Genomic DNA, 12,998 nt, shown 5'->3' on the forward strand with positions numbered 1-12,998 from the left:
AGTCTGCACCGACCACAATCCCACCCAGGCCCCATACCCCTACAGATTTACCCATTAAGGGTAATTTTAGCATGGCCAATCAACCTAACCCGCACATTTTTGGACTGTGGGAGGAAACCCATGCAGACACAAGAAGAATGTGCAACCTCCACACAGACTGTGACCCAAGCCACGAATCGAACCCAAGTCTCTGGTGCTGTGAAGCAGCAGTCCTAACCAGTGTGCTACCATGCCACCCCAAGTGTGATCAGATATTCGCCACCTGGATGGGTGCAGCTCCAACAACACGCAAGGAGCTCAACACCATCGAGGATAAAGCAGCTCTGTTTGATTGGCACCCAATCCGCACATTCACTCCCCCCACCCCCCACCACCTCCGCTCAGTAGCAGTGTGCACCATCTACAAGATATACTGCAGCAATTCTCCAAGGCTCCTTTGACTGGACCTTCCAAACCCACCACCTCTACCATCCAGAAGGACAAGGGGGCAGTAGACACATGCGGTACGCCTGCAGGTACCCCTCCAAACCACTCACCATCCTGACTTGGAAATACATCGACCATTGAACATTTGAGGACTCTGGGTCTGTACTTGTTGGAGTTTAGAAGGATGAAGGGGGAAATCTGATTGAAACTTACAGGATACTGTGAGGCCTGGATAGAGTGGACGTGGAGAGGATGTTTCCACTAGTAGGGAAAACTAGAACCAGAGGGGACAACCTCAGGCTAAAGGGACGATCCTTTAAAACAGAGATGAGGAGGAATTTCTTCAGCCAGAGAGTGGGGAATCTGTGGGACTCTTTGCCGCAGAAGGCTGTGGAGGCCAGGTCACTGAGTGTCTTTAAGACAGGGATAGATAGGTTCTTGATTAATAAGGGGATCAGGGATTATGGGGAAAAGGCAGGGAAATGGGGATGAGAAAAATATCAGCCGGGATTGAATGGCGGAGCAGACACAATGGGCCGCGTGGCCTCATTCTGCTCCCTCTGTCTTATGGTTTTATTCCTTCAACGTCAGTGGGGTCAAAATCCTGGAACTTCCTTCCTAACAGCACTGTGAACAAGGAACAAAACAGCCCGGGAAACAGGCCCTTCGGCCCAACAAGCCCACGCCGCCATTTTAACATTGAGTCCCTCCCTCCACCCATGACCCTTGTCTATGCTTATGGCATTCCACATTGAGGGAAGACTAATTTAGGGACAATTTGTTACACCAATCAGCCTAACAGCACATCTTTGGGGTGTGGGAGGAAACCGGAGCACTCGGAGAAAACCCACGCAAGCACGGGGAGAATGCACAAACTCCCAAAGACACTGGCCCAAATCCATGTATCCGCACAGCAAACAGTGATAGTCACTGAGCTGTCGTTATTGCCCAGCATCTGGTCCAGTTTAAGTGTACACTAACGATGTGAAGTACTAGGCTATTCTTGAAACAACCAAGAGCCGCCCTCGTACGACCCATTGCGTGTATGCCCCTTGTTGGACCACAAGGCAGACCAAAGCACCTGTGGATTAAAAGAGAAAAATATCAGTATCATCCACATCCTTATACATTCCCAGGGACGTCCCAAGGCTCCTGAACCTTATTTAAAACAGTCTGCTATATCCCTCCATCTCCATCCCGCTCATGTACCTGTCTAACTAACTCTTAAACAACTCTAGCGTGTTTGCCTCCACCACCTTGCTTGGCAGAGCATTCCATACTCCCACTACCCGCTGTGCGAGAGATCTCCCTCTAACATCCGAATTATACCTCGCCCCCTCACCTTAAGCCCGTGGCTCCTCGTAATGTGCGTTTCCAACCTAGGAAAAAGCTTACCACTGTTTACTCTATCTATACCCTTCATAATCTTATGTACCTCTATTAGATCTCCCCTCAGTCGCCATCTTTCAAGGGAAAACAGCCCCAATTTGCTCAATCTTTCCTCATAACCCAGTCCTTCCATAACAGGCAGCATCCTGGTAAACCTCCTCTGCACTGTCTCCAGGGTCTCCACGTCTTTCTGGTGGTAAGGCAACCAGAACTGGACGCAGTACTCCAAATGCGGCCTAACCAACGTTCTACACAACTGCAACATTAGACTCCAGCTCTTATACTCTATACCCCTTCCTATAAAGGCTAACATACCATAAACTTTCTTCACAACCTCCTCCACTTGTATTGCCACCTTCAAAGACTTGTGCACTTGCACCCCCAGGTCCCTCTGTGTTTCTATACTCTTTATAGGTCTACCCTTTATCATATAACTGCCCCCCCTACATTATTTCTGCCAAAATGCATCACCTCACATCTATCAGGATTAAATTCCTTCTGCCATTTATCTGCCCAATATACCAGCCTATATGGGTGCGCCTATATTTGCAGCCGTTCAAAAAGGCATCTCACCACCATTTTCTCAATGGCCTCAACACATCCCATGACAGAATTTTTTTTTAAAAATGCAGTTAATTCATGTTGATCTTTTTGGGGCGATAACATGATGGGAGAAACTTGTTACTGACAGACATGGCAAATAACAGTCTGTATTTATTTAGCATCTGTAAGCTGTCATCACAAAGTGACAAGCCCAAGCCAAAGAATGTCTCAGCTGATGTTTTTAAACTTACAATTTTCTGTTATGACACAAAATTGTGTCCAATTTTGGGCGCTGTACTCTCGGAGTGATGCAAAGGCTGTACACAGGGGAAGCGATGGCCTAGTGGTATTATCACTCGACTATTAATCCAGAAATTCAGCTAATGTTCTGGGGGACCTGGATTCGAATCCCACCACAGCAGAATTTGAATTCAGTAAATAAATCTGGAATTAAGAATCTACTGATGACTCATTGTCGGAAAAGCCCATCTGGTCCCCTTTAGGGAAGGAAATCTGCCGTCCTTACCCCGGTCTGGCCTACATGTGACTCCAGAGCCACAGCATTGTGGTTGACTCTCAACTGCCCTCTGGGTGGCATGGTGGTTAACACTGCTGCTTCACAGCGCCAGAGACCTGGGTTTCATTCCCGGCTTGGGTCACTGTGTGGGTTTTCTCCGGGTGCTCCGGTTTCCTCCCACTGTATGAAAGGTGCTGGTTAGATGAATTGGCCATGCTAAATTGCGCCTAAGTGTCAGGGGGACTCGCTAGGGTAAAAGCATGGGATTATAGGGATAAGGCCTGGTTGGGATTGTGGTTGGTGCAGACTCGATGGGCTGAATGGCTTCCTTCTACACCGTAACAGTCTATGATCTATGGATCTAAATGGCCTAGCAAGCCACTCAGTTCAAGGCGCAACTGGGGATGGATAATACATGCTGGCCTAGCCAGCAACACCCATGTCCCAGGAATGAATGGAATAAATTCAGAAATATGTTCCAGGAATGAGGGACAAAGATCTGGCAGCATCTGTGGAAAGAGAAAGAAGAGTTAATATTTTAAGTCCAGTACAGCTCTTCTTCAGAACTGGAGATTGAGAGAGAAAGTCAAGAAGAGATTTGATAGAGATGCTCAAAATCTGGACGGTGTAGATGGAGACATTAATAGGATGACCAAAAGATTGTTCAGGAGTAGGTCTGAAAGAGAGGGAGGTAATTGGAGATATTGAGGATGGGAACTCTAGACCATGACATATCAATGGCTGAAAAATCATCCACAAACGGTGGGGCAAAGGGATTGGAGATGCGCAAGAGATCGAGGTCAAGTTTTGAATCATAGAAACCCTACAGTACAGTAGGAGGCCATTCAGCCCACTGAGTCTGCTCTGACCATAATATCACCCAGGCCCTATCTCCATAACCCTATGCGTTTACCCAAGTTAATTCCCCTGACACTAAGGGGCAATTTAGCATGGACATTCCACCTAACCTGCACATCTTTGGACACTAAGGGGCAATTTAACATGGCCAATCCACCTAACCGCACATCTTTGGACTGTGGGAGGAAATCAGAGCACCCGGAGGAAACCCACGCAGACACGGGGAGAATGTGCAGACTCCACGTGGACAGTGACCCAAGACCAGGAATCAAATCCACTGTGCCACCGTGCCGCCTGATTGATTGAGGATTTATTATTGTCACATGTATTGGGATATAGTGAAAGTATTTTTTCTTGCGTGCTACACAGACAAAACATACCGTTCATAGAGAAGGAAAGAAGGTGCAGAATGTAGTGTTACAATCACAGCTAGGGTGTAGAGAAAGATCAACTTAGTGCAAAGCAGGTCCATGCAAAAGTCTGACAGCAGCAGGGAAGAAGCTGTTCTTGAGTCGGTTTGTACGTGACCTCAGACTTTTGTATCTTTTTCCTGACAGAAGAAGCTGGAAGAGAGAATGCCCAGGGTACATGGGGATTCTTAATTATGCTGGCTGCTTTTCCCCGAGGCAGCAGGAAGTGTAGACAGAGTCAATGGATGGGAGTTGTAAGGCTGCATGCAGCAGATTAATGATAGTGTAGAGGTGAGGTGACGAAAGGATTTACATCGGGCAATAGCAGTTTCAAATTGCGGATTAGATTCCAAAGCTGGTCAAAGAACAAAGAAAATTACAGCACAGGAAGAGGCCCTTTGGGCCCTCCAAGCCTGCACCGACCATGCTGCCCGACTGAGCTAAAACCCCCTACCGTTCCGGGGACCATATCCCTATATTCCCATCCTATTCATGGATTTGTCCAGACGCCCCTTAAAAGTCACTACTTCCACTGCCTCCCCCCAGAGCGGGTTCCAGTCAGTAAGGATCAAAAGCGATGGGTGAGTGATTGCAGTGAAAAGCTCATTCTAGGCCTGCGTGGAGTAAAAGGACTGGAACCGTTTCCCAACACTGTAATGGGAAGATTCACTGAGGCCCATCCCACTCTGTCCACATCTATCTATCTTGTGAATGGAACTGCCCCTTCTGTGGCCCAATTAGCTTCTGAGTTGGCATTTCCTGAACTTAATTTCATCTGGGCTCTGATTGAAGGTGTTTACCTGAGTCATTGACATGTCTTCCTTAGCTTACCGTTGCAAAGCGACATTTCTGTTTTCATTACCGCTTTACAGCTGTCCATTTATCTCATTGCTGCAAGCTTCGTACAGCCGACAGAGAGAGAGAGAAATTGTCCGTCGTCATTCCAAGCACGAATGATATGTCAGCCCGAGTGATGAATGGCCAATATCCAACACGCTGCGCCACCTGATCCTTTTATGGAGCTTTCTGTTTAAAATGATAAGTTACAGAATTGAAGCCTGGTAACAGTTTCAGTATTTATCAAAATCAGTGGAACATTATTGCTTTTATTAAGAAAAAAGGAGCAGAAAGAATTCTGCAGGACATCTGACGCACAGTGTCAGGATGACGGGAGGGTGGGGTGCTCAATGACAAAGGAGTTTGAAAAATGATTTAATGTGGCTTGTGGGTGGCAGTGTAATTTTGAAAAATATTTTTAGAGTAATTCTCGGTGAGATTCTAGGGGCTGTCATTTTGGCAGAAGCGGCAGGATTTATCTGCAGACGTCTCCATGAATGTTCTGATTAAATTTAACTGCTCCAAATCCGTGTCAGCGATGGAGGAAGTGACTCAGAGGGAATGATGATTTGACTGCATCCTTAACACTATCAAATGAGCATTAATTGCAAATCTGTTTAGTGGGGTTGTTGTTGAATTTTTACATTTCTTTGCATATCTGAGTGACAAAGGTTGTTCCCTCCCTCTCCCTCCCTAACCCTTGACCGTGGCAACCCGGTATGACAAATGATCATGGAATCTCTACAGTGCAGAAGGAGGCCATTTGGCATCGAGCCTGCACCGACCACAATCCCACCCAGACCCTTCTCCTGCAACGCCACACATTTACTCTGCTAATCACCCTGACACTAGGACATGAACCACACAAGATTTTAGAATGTGTGACCAAAAGCTTGCTCAGAAAGCTAGAAATCCTACTGTCTGAAACGCCCACAATCCCACCCAGGCCCTATTCCGTAACCCCACATACTTACCCTACTAATCCCCTGACCACTAGGGTCAGTTTAGCAAGGCCAATCAACCTAACTTGCTCAGAGCAAACTGCCCAGTTATTCAGGTTGGGTCTCTGATGGGTTGGGAGGGGAGGGGGATAGTTAGTGATTACACCCACAGACCTAACTCATAATACAAACAATGAAAGATGGATAAAGATAGATCTGGTCTTTGGGTTGAGATTCTAAACTGGAATAAGGCCAAATTTGAAGAAATGACAAAAGATCTAAAAAGCGTGGACTGGGACAGGCTGTTCTCTGGCAAGGATGTGGTTGGTAATTGGAAGGCTTTCAAAGGAGAAATTTTGAGAGTGCAGAGTTTGGATGTTCCTGTCAGGATTAAAGGCAAAGTGACTAAGAATAAGGAACCTTGGTTCTCGACGGATATTGCAACTCTGATAAAGAAGAAGAAAGAGATGTATGACATGTATAGGCAACAGGGAACAAATAAGATACTTGAGGAGTATAAAAAGTGCAAGAAACTACTTAAGAAGGAAATCAGGACGGCTAAAAGAAGACATGAGGTTGCTTTGGCAGTCAAGCTAAAGGATAAAGGATAAAGGAGGTTTACTAGGCTGATACCGGAGTTGAGGGGGTTGAGCTATGAGGAGAGGCTGAATAAACTAGGCTTGTACTCGTTAGAGTTTAGAAGAATGAGGGGAGATCTCATTGAGACGTATAAGATGATGAATGGGATGGATAGGATAGAGGTGGAGAGACTCTTCCCGCTCAAAAAAGACAGTAGGACTAGGGGGCACAGCCTCAAGATAAAGGGGAGGCGGTTTAGAACGGAGTTGAGGAGGAACTTCTTCACTCAAAGGGTGGTGAATCTCTGGAATTCTCTGCCCGTTGAAGTGGTGGAGGCTGCCTCGCTAAATATTTTTAAAAAGCGGGTTGATGGGTTCTTGATAAGAGAGGGGATTAAGGGTTATGGGGAGAGGGCGGGAAAGTGGAACTGAGCCACGACAGATCAGCCATGATCTTATTGAATGGCGGGGCAGGCTCGAAGGGCTAGATGGCCTACTCCTGCTCCTATTTCTTATGTTCTTATGTTCTTATAATCCTATGAGCTTCTAGAGGTATATTAAGAGCAAAAGGATAGTAAGGGATAAAATTGGTCCTCTTGAAGATCAGAGTGGTCAGCTTTGTATGGAACCAAAAGAAATGGGCGAGATATTAAATGGGTTTTTTGCATCCATATTTACTAAGGAAACTGGCATGGAGTCTACGGAAATAAGGCAAACAAGTAGGGAGGTCATGGAACCTATACAGATTAAAGAGATGGTGGTGTGTGCTGTCTTGAGGCAAATCAGAGTAGATAAATCCCCAGGGCCAGACAGGGTATTCCCTTGGACCTTGAAGGACATTAGTGTTGAAATTGCAGGGGCCCTGGCAGATATGTTTAAAACATCGGTATCCACAGGTGAGATGCCGGATGGTTGGAGGATATCTCATGTTGTTCCCTTGTTTAAAAAAGGCTCAAGAAGTAATCTGGGAAATTATAGGCTGGTAAGTTTGACGTAATAGATAAATTATTGTAAGGAGTACTAAGAGATAGGATCTACAAATACTTGGATGAACAGGGACTTATTAGGGAGCGTCAACATGGCTTTGTGCATGGTAGGTCATGTTTAACCAATCTATTAGAGTTTTTCAAGGAGGTTACCAGGAAAGTGGATGAAGAGAAGGGATGTTGTCTACATGGACTTCAGTAAGGCCTCTAACAAAGTCCCGCATGGGAGGTTAGTTAGGAAGGTTCATTCGCTAGGTATACATGGAGAGGTGGTAAATTGGATTAGACATTGGCTCAATGGAAGAAGCCAGAGAGTGATAGTGGAGGATTGCTTCTCTGAGTGGAAGCCTGTGACTAGTAGTGTGCCACAGGGATCAGTGCTGGGTCCATTGTTGTTTGTCATCTATATCAATGATCTGGATGATAATGTGGTAAATTGGATCAGCAAATTTGCTGATGATACAAAGATGGGAGGTGTAGTGGACAATGAGGAAGGTTTTCAAAGCTTGCAGAGGGATTTGGACCAGCTAGAAAAATGGGTTGAAAAATGGCAGATGGAGTTTAATGCAGACAAGTGTGAGATATTGCACTTTGGAAGGACAAACCAAGGTCGAACATACAAGGTAAATGGTAGGACACTGAAGAATGTAGTAGGACAGAGGGATCTGGGAATACAGATACATTGTTCCCTAAAAGTGGTGTCACAGGTAGATAGGGTCATAAAGAGTGCTTTTGGAACATTGGACTTTATAAATCAAAGTATTGAGTATAAGTCGGAATGTTATGGTGAGGCCGAATTTAGAGTATTGTGTGCAGTTTTGGTCACCTAATTACAGGAAGGATATTAAGAAGATTGAAAGAGTGCAGAGAAGGTTCACAAGGATATTGTCAGGACTTGAGAAACTGCGTTACAGAGAAAGGTTAAATAGGTTAGGACTTTATTCCCTGGAGTGTAGAAGAATGAGGGGAGATTTGATAGCAGCGTATAAAATTATGATGGGTATAGATAGAGTGAATGCAAGCAGGCTTTTTCCACTGAGGCTAGGGGAGAAAAGAACTAGAGGACATGGGTTTGGGTGAAGGGGGAGAAGTTTAAAGGGAATATTAGTGGGGGGGCTTCTCCACACAGAGAGTGGTGGGAGTGTGGAATGAGCTGCTGGATAAAGTGGTAAATGCGGGCTCACTTTTAACATTTAAGAAAAACTTGGACAGGTACATGGATGAGAGGGGTGTGGAAGGATATGATACAGGTGCAGGTCAGTAGAACGAGGCAGAAAAATGGTTCAGCACAGACAAGAAGAACCAAAAGGCCTGTTTCTGTGCTGTAGTTTTCTATGGTTCTATGATTTCGTGACTTCATCACCAAACATTGGGGTGGCACTGCTGCCTCACAGCAACAGGGACCCATGTTCAATTCTGGCCTTGGGTCACTCACTGTCCGTGTGGAATTTGCACGTTCTCCCGGTGTCTAACCTGCATGTCATTGGACACTAAGGGCCAATTTAGCACAGCCAGTCCACCTAACCTACACATTTTTAGACACTAAGGGGCAATTTAGCATGGCCAACCCACCTAACCTTTGCATATTTGGCTTGTGGGAGGAAACCCATGCAGATACAGAGGGGGAGAGCATGCAAGACAATGACCTGGGAATGTAACCCGGGTCCCTGGTGCTGTGAGACAGCAGTGTTAACCCTGGGCCACTGCGTCATCCAAGAAGCACCTTAAAGGAGGGAGAGAGGCGAAGAGGTTAATAAAGGAATTCTGAAGTTTAAGGATGACATAGCCAAAGGCGTGGCCACTAATGATGGGTGAATTAAATCGAGAATATTCGAGAGGGTTGGAGAAGTGCAAAGTTTTCACCAGGTTGTAGGGCTGGGGGAGGTTACAGAGATTAGAGGGGCAAATCCACAGAGCAACTTAAAGACAAAGATGCGATCTTTAAACTCCAGATGCTTCTGGACTGGGTGCCAGGAGTCTGTGTGAGCCATCGTGTCTGCACCAGCAAAGAGCAATCTATTTGCTGCCATTCTCCCACCTCCCCATAATCCAGCTTTTTCAATTAACAGTCCAATTCCCTTTTGATGCCTCAATTAAACTTGCCTGTACTACACTCCCAGGCAGCGTGCACCGGCAACCATTCACTGAGTAAAAATGTGTTTGCAAAGACAGGCAGAGACACAGAATCCATCATAGAATTCCTACAGTGCAGAAGGAGGCCATTCAGCCCATCGAATCTGCACTGACCACATTCCCACCCTATTCCTGTAACTCCACATATTTACCCTGCTAATCCTCTGAACACTTGGGTCCATTTAGCATGGCCAATCCAACCTCACATGCTCAGAGCAAACCACCCAGTCATTCAGGTTGGGGTCTCAGATGGGTTGGGGGGCGGGGGATAGTTAGAGAATACACCCACAGACCTGTCTCATAATACAATGAAAGTCATACTTCATCACCAAACATTGGGGTGGCACAGTGACACAGTGGGTTAGCACAGCTGCCTCTCAGCGCCAGGGACCGGTGTTCGATTTCTGGCTTGGGTCACTGTGTGGAGTTTGCACGTTCTCACCCGTGTCTGCGTGGGTTTCCTCCGGGTGCTCTGGTTTCCTCCCACAGTCTGAAAGATGTGTGGGTTAAGTGAATTGTTCATGATAAATTGTCCCTTAATGTCAGGGGGGGACTAGCTAGGGTAAAAACAGGGATTATAGCTGTAAGGCCTGGGTGAGATTGTGGTCAGTGCAGACTCGATGGGCCAAATGGCCTCTTTCTGCACTGTAGGGATTCTTTGATTTAACTCTCCAAGGAATTGTTTATCATTTGTTAATCGAGTCGGGACAGGCTCTCGATATAAACAAACTGTCGTTTTGTTTGTCAACTGAAAAAAGGAAACTCCAGGGGAAATTCCACCCCCCCCTTTTCATTTTGTTGAGACCATAGGCTAAAATTGTAAGATAGCTGGACTGGTATAAGCCTTTGGTGGCTATTGCCATGAACAACAAACAAAGAACAATACAGCACAGGAAACAGGCCCTTCAGCCCCCCAAGCCTACACTGCTCATGCTTCCAATGAGACCATTTGTTTGTATCCCTCTATTCCCAGTCTGTCCACGTGGCTATCCAGATAAGTCTTAAATGATCCTAGCATGTCCGCCTCTACTACATTGCTTGGCAGCACATTTCAGGCCCCTACCACCCTCTGTGTAAAATACATCCCCCTGATATCTGTGTTAAACCTCGTCCCCCTCACCTTGAACCTGTGACCCCTTGTGTTTGTCATCTCCAACCTGGGAAAAAGCTTCACCCGATCTATTCCCTTCACAATTTTATATACCTCTATTAGGACACCCCTCATCCTCCGTCTTTCCAGGGAGAACAACCCCAGTTTATTCAACCTCTCCTCATAGCTAAGACCCTCCATACCAGGCAACATCCTGGTAAACCTTTTCTGTACTCTCTCCAAAGCCTCCACGTCCTTCTGGTAGTGTGGTGACCAGAACTGGATGCAGTACTCCAAATGTGGCCTAACCAACGTTCTACATAGCTGCAACATCATATGCCAACTTTTATACTCTATGCCCTGTCCTATAAAGGCAAGTATGCCATATGCCTTCTTCACCACCTTCTCCACCAGTGTTGCCACCTTTAAGGATCTGTGGACCTGCACACCCAGTCCCTCTGTGTGTCTATACTCCTGATGGTTCTGCCATTTGTTGCACAGCTCCGCCCTAACTTTCACAGAAGCCTGATCTTCTTGTGTTTGGGTGGCAGGACCTTTGCTTTGCCATTGGCTCTCTGAATTTTCTCATGCCCCTGCTTTCTACCTAGACAAAAACAACAGTGAATCCACTTCAAGAAATATTTCAGTGGTTGTGAAGTCCTGAAATAATGAGAGGTGCTGATAAATTCAAGTGATTTCCTAATAGTATATCCCCTTCAACTCTCTGTCACTGTCAGTTAGACACCTACGCATTTCTTAAAAGATATAACCTGTGGGGAAACCGGTGAAATACAACTTTAGGATTGATTCCAGGGTATTTTTCTGTTCACAGAGATACAAACACGTAATCGATTTTACAGGTGTTATTTCAGACTTTGGGAAAGAGATTAGGGATTTTTTTTGAAAACGTGTGCGAGCTCAGAGACACTAAATTGTCTTCCTCTTCTGTGTGATGTTGAGAGAAGTTGAGACTTTATAGAACTTGGGTTTTCCTTCCTACATTGAGAAAGCTTGGTCTTTAACTCAGTCCCTCCTTCTGGCGTTTTGACTGCAGGGGGATAGTATATTCTCTCTTGAAACCTGTTCAAACCTTAACCAAAGGGCACCAGTTAGAACGGTCTATGTCTCTTCCCGGGCGACTAGTTGGTTCTTGGGGACAAAGGAGGAAGGGTTGGGGGTGGGGGCAACCATTTCTTCAAAGCTGCACGCTACACAGACGGCACGGTGACACAGTGGGTTAGCACTGCGGCCTCACAGCGTTAGGGACCCGTGTTCGATTCCTGCTTTGGATCACTGTCTGTGTGGAGTCTGCACGCCCTCCCCGTGTCTGCGTGAGTTTCCTCTGGTTTTCTCCTATAGTCTGAAAGACGTGCTGGTTAGGGTGCATTGACCCAAACAGGCACGGTGACTAGGGGAATTTTACAGTAACTTCACTGTAAGCCTTACTTGTGACTCATAAATAAACTTTAACTTAATATGCTATCCAAAACAACAGCTCCTTTTCAACATGCTATCCGAGCCAGTAGACCTCTTGACTATTCGGCAGTGCTGCTATCCATTCAGCTTACTTCAGCCAAATCTCTCCCAAGCCTGGGAATTTCTGGCGGAGTGGATTCCAGCCAGAGACTCGCTGGCTGAAAAAAAATCCCACCAACGCAAATGTTTACTGCGGTTACTGGGACCAAAATATCGAGCGCTGTCCAGCTGCTGTGTATTGTGTACAGAGGTAATCAGTACAGCCCAATCTGTTCACTGAGACAGCAATAACATTTCAGTAATCAAATTAGTTTTTTTGTTGGACTTGCTGGAGTGTTGTTTTGAATTATTGAAGGAAAGAGTAATCGGATTCTAGGGAAAAGATTTACCAATTGACTGCTTTACAATTGAGAGAAGTTTGGGGCTGAGCGTTATCATGATTTGTGTCACAATTTATCTGTGTTAAGTTTTAAGGAGTCTCATTTGCAAAGGAGAATTCCTTCAACCGACACTCAAAACCAAGCCTGATTAGCAAAATAATCCAACACTGAAGAAGATTCATTGGAAGTCATGTTCTTTCCAATTCCTTGGGCCTAATTAATTGTGGAGATGGATGCCAAAACTTCTGCTTTGTCAGGCAGTGTCGTGCTTGAGAGCCACACAGAAATGTTAGAACGGTGATGGGACGAGGGTAATAGGCTGGCGGTTCCCCACATGCCAAACCAACTAACTCATACTGTGGGGAAGCTTTGCAGCAATTCTCCCAATTCAGCTTTCCAGAGCCAGGTCGATACCTACATAGAATCCCTACAGT

The 12,998-nt window shown here is 45.8% G+C and overlaps 1 protein-coding gene across 1 annotated transcript in view; it reads right to left on the reverse strand.

Annotated features, from left to right (window-relative positions):
• Window positions 1-3,841: 3,841 nt before the first annotated feature.
• LOC145337637 (RNA-binding protein 4-like) overlaps window positions 3,842-12,998 on the reverse strand; it is a 104,298-nt gene continuing 95,141 nt past the window's right edge. The window contains exon 8 of the transcript XR_013885379.1: window positions 3,842-5,169. The gene's annotated coding sequence lies outside the window, so the exon portion shown is untranslated. The remainder of the gene's footprint in view (window positions 5,170-12,998) is intronic.

Source organism: Carcharhinus amblyrhynchos, unplaced genomic scaffold (assembly GCF_965287045.1).
Source record: "Carcharhinus amblyrhynchos unplaced genomic scaffold, sCarAmb.v2.hapA scaffold_54, whole genome shotgun sequence".
Classification (NCBI taxonomy): domain Eukaryota; kingdom Metazoa; phylum Chordata; class Chondrichthyes; order Carcharhiniformes; family Carcharhinidae; genus Carcharhinus; species Carcharhinus amblyrhynchos.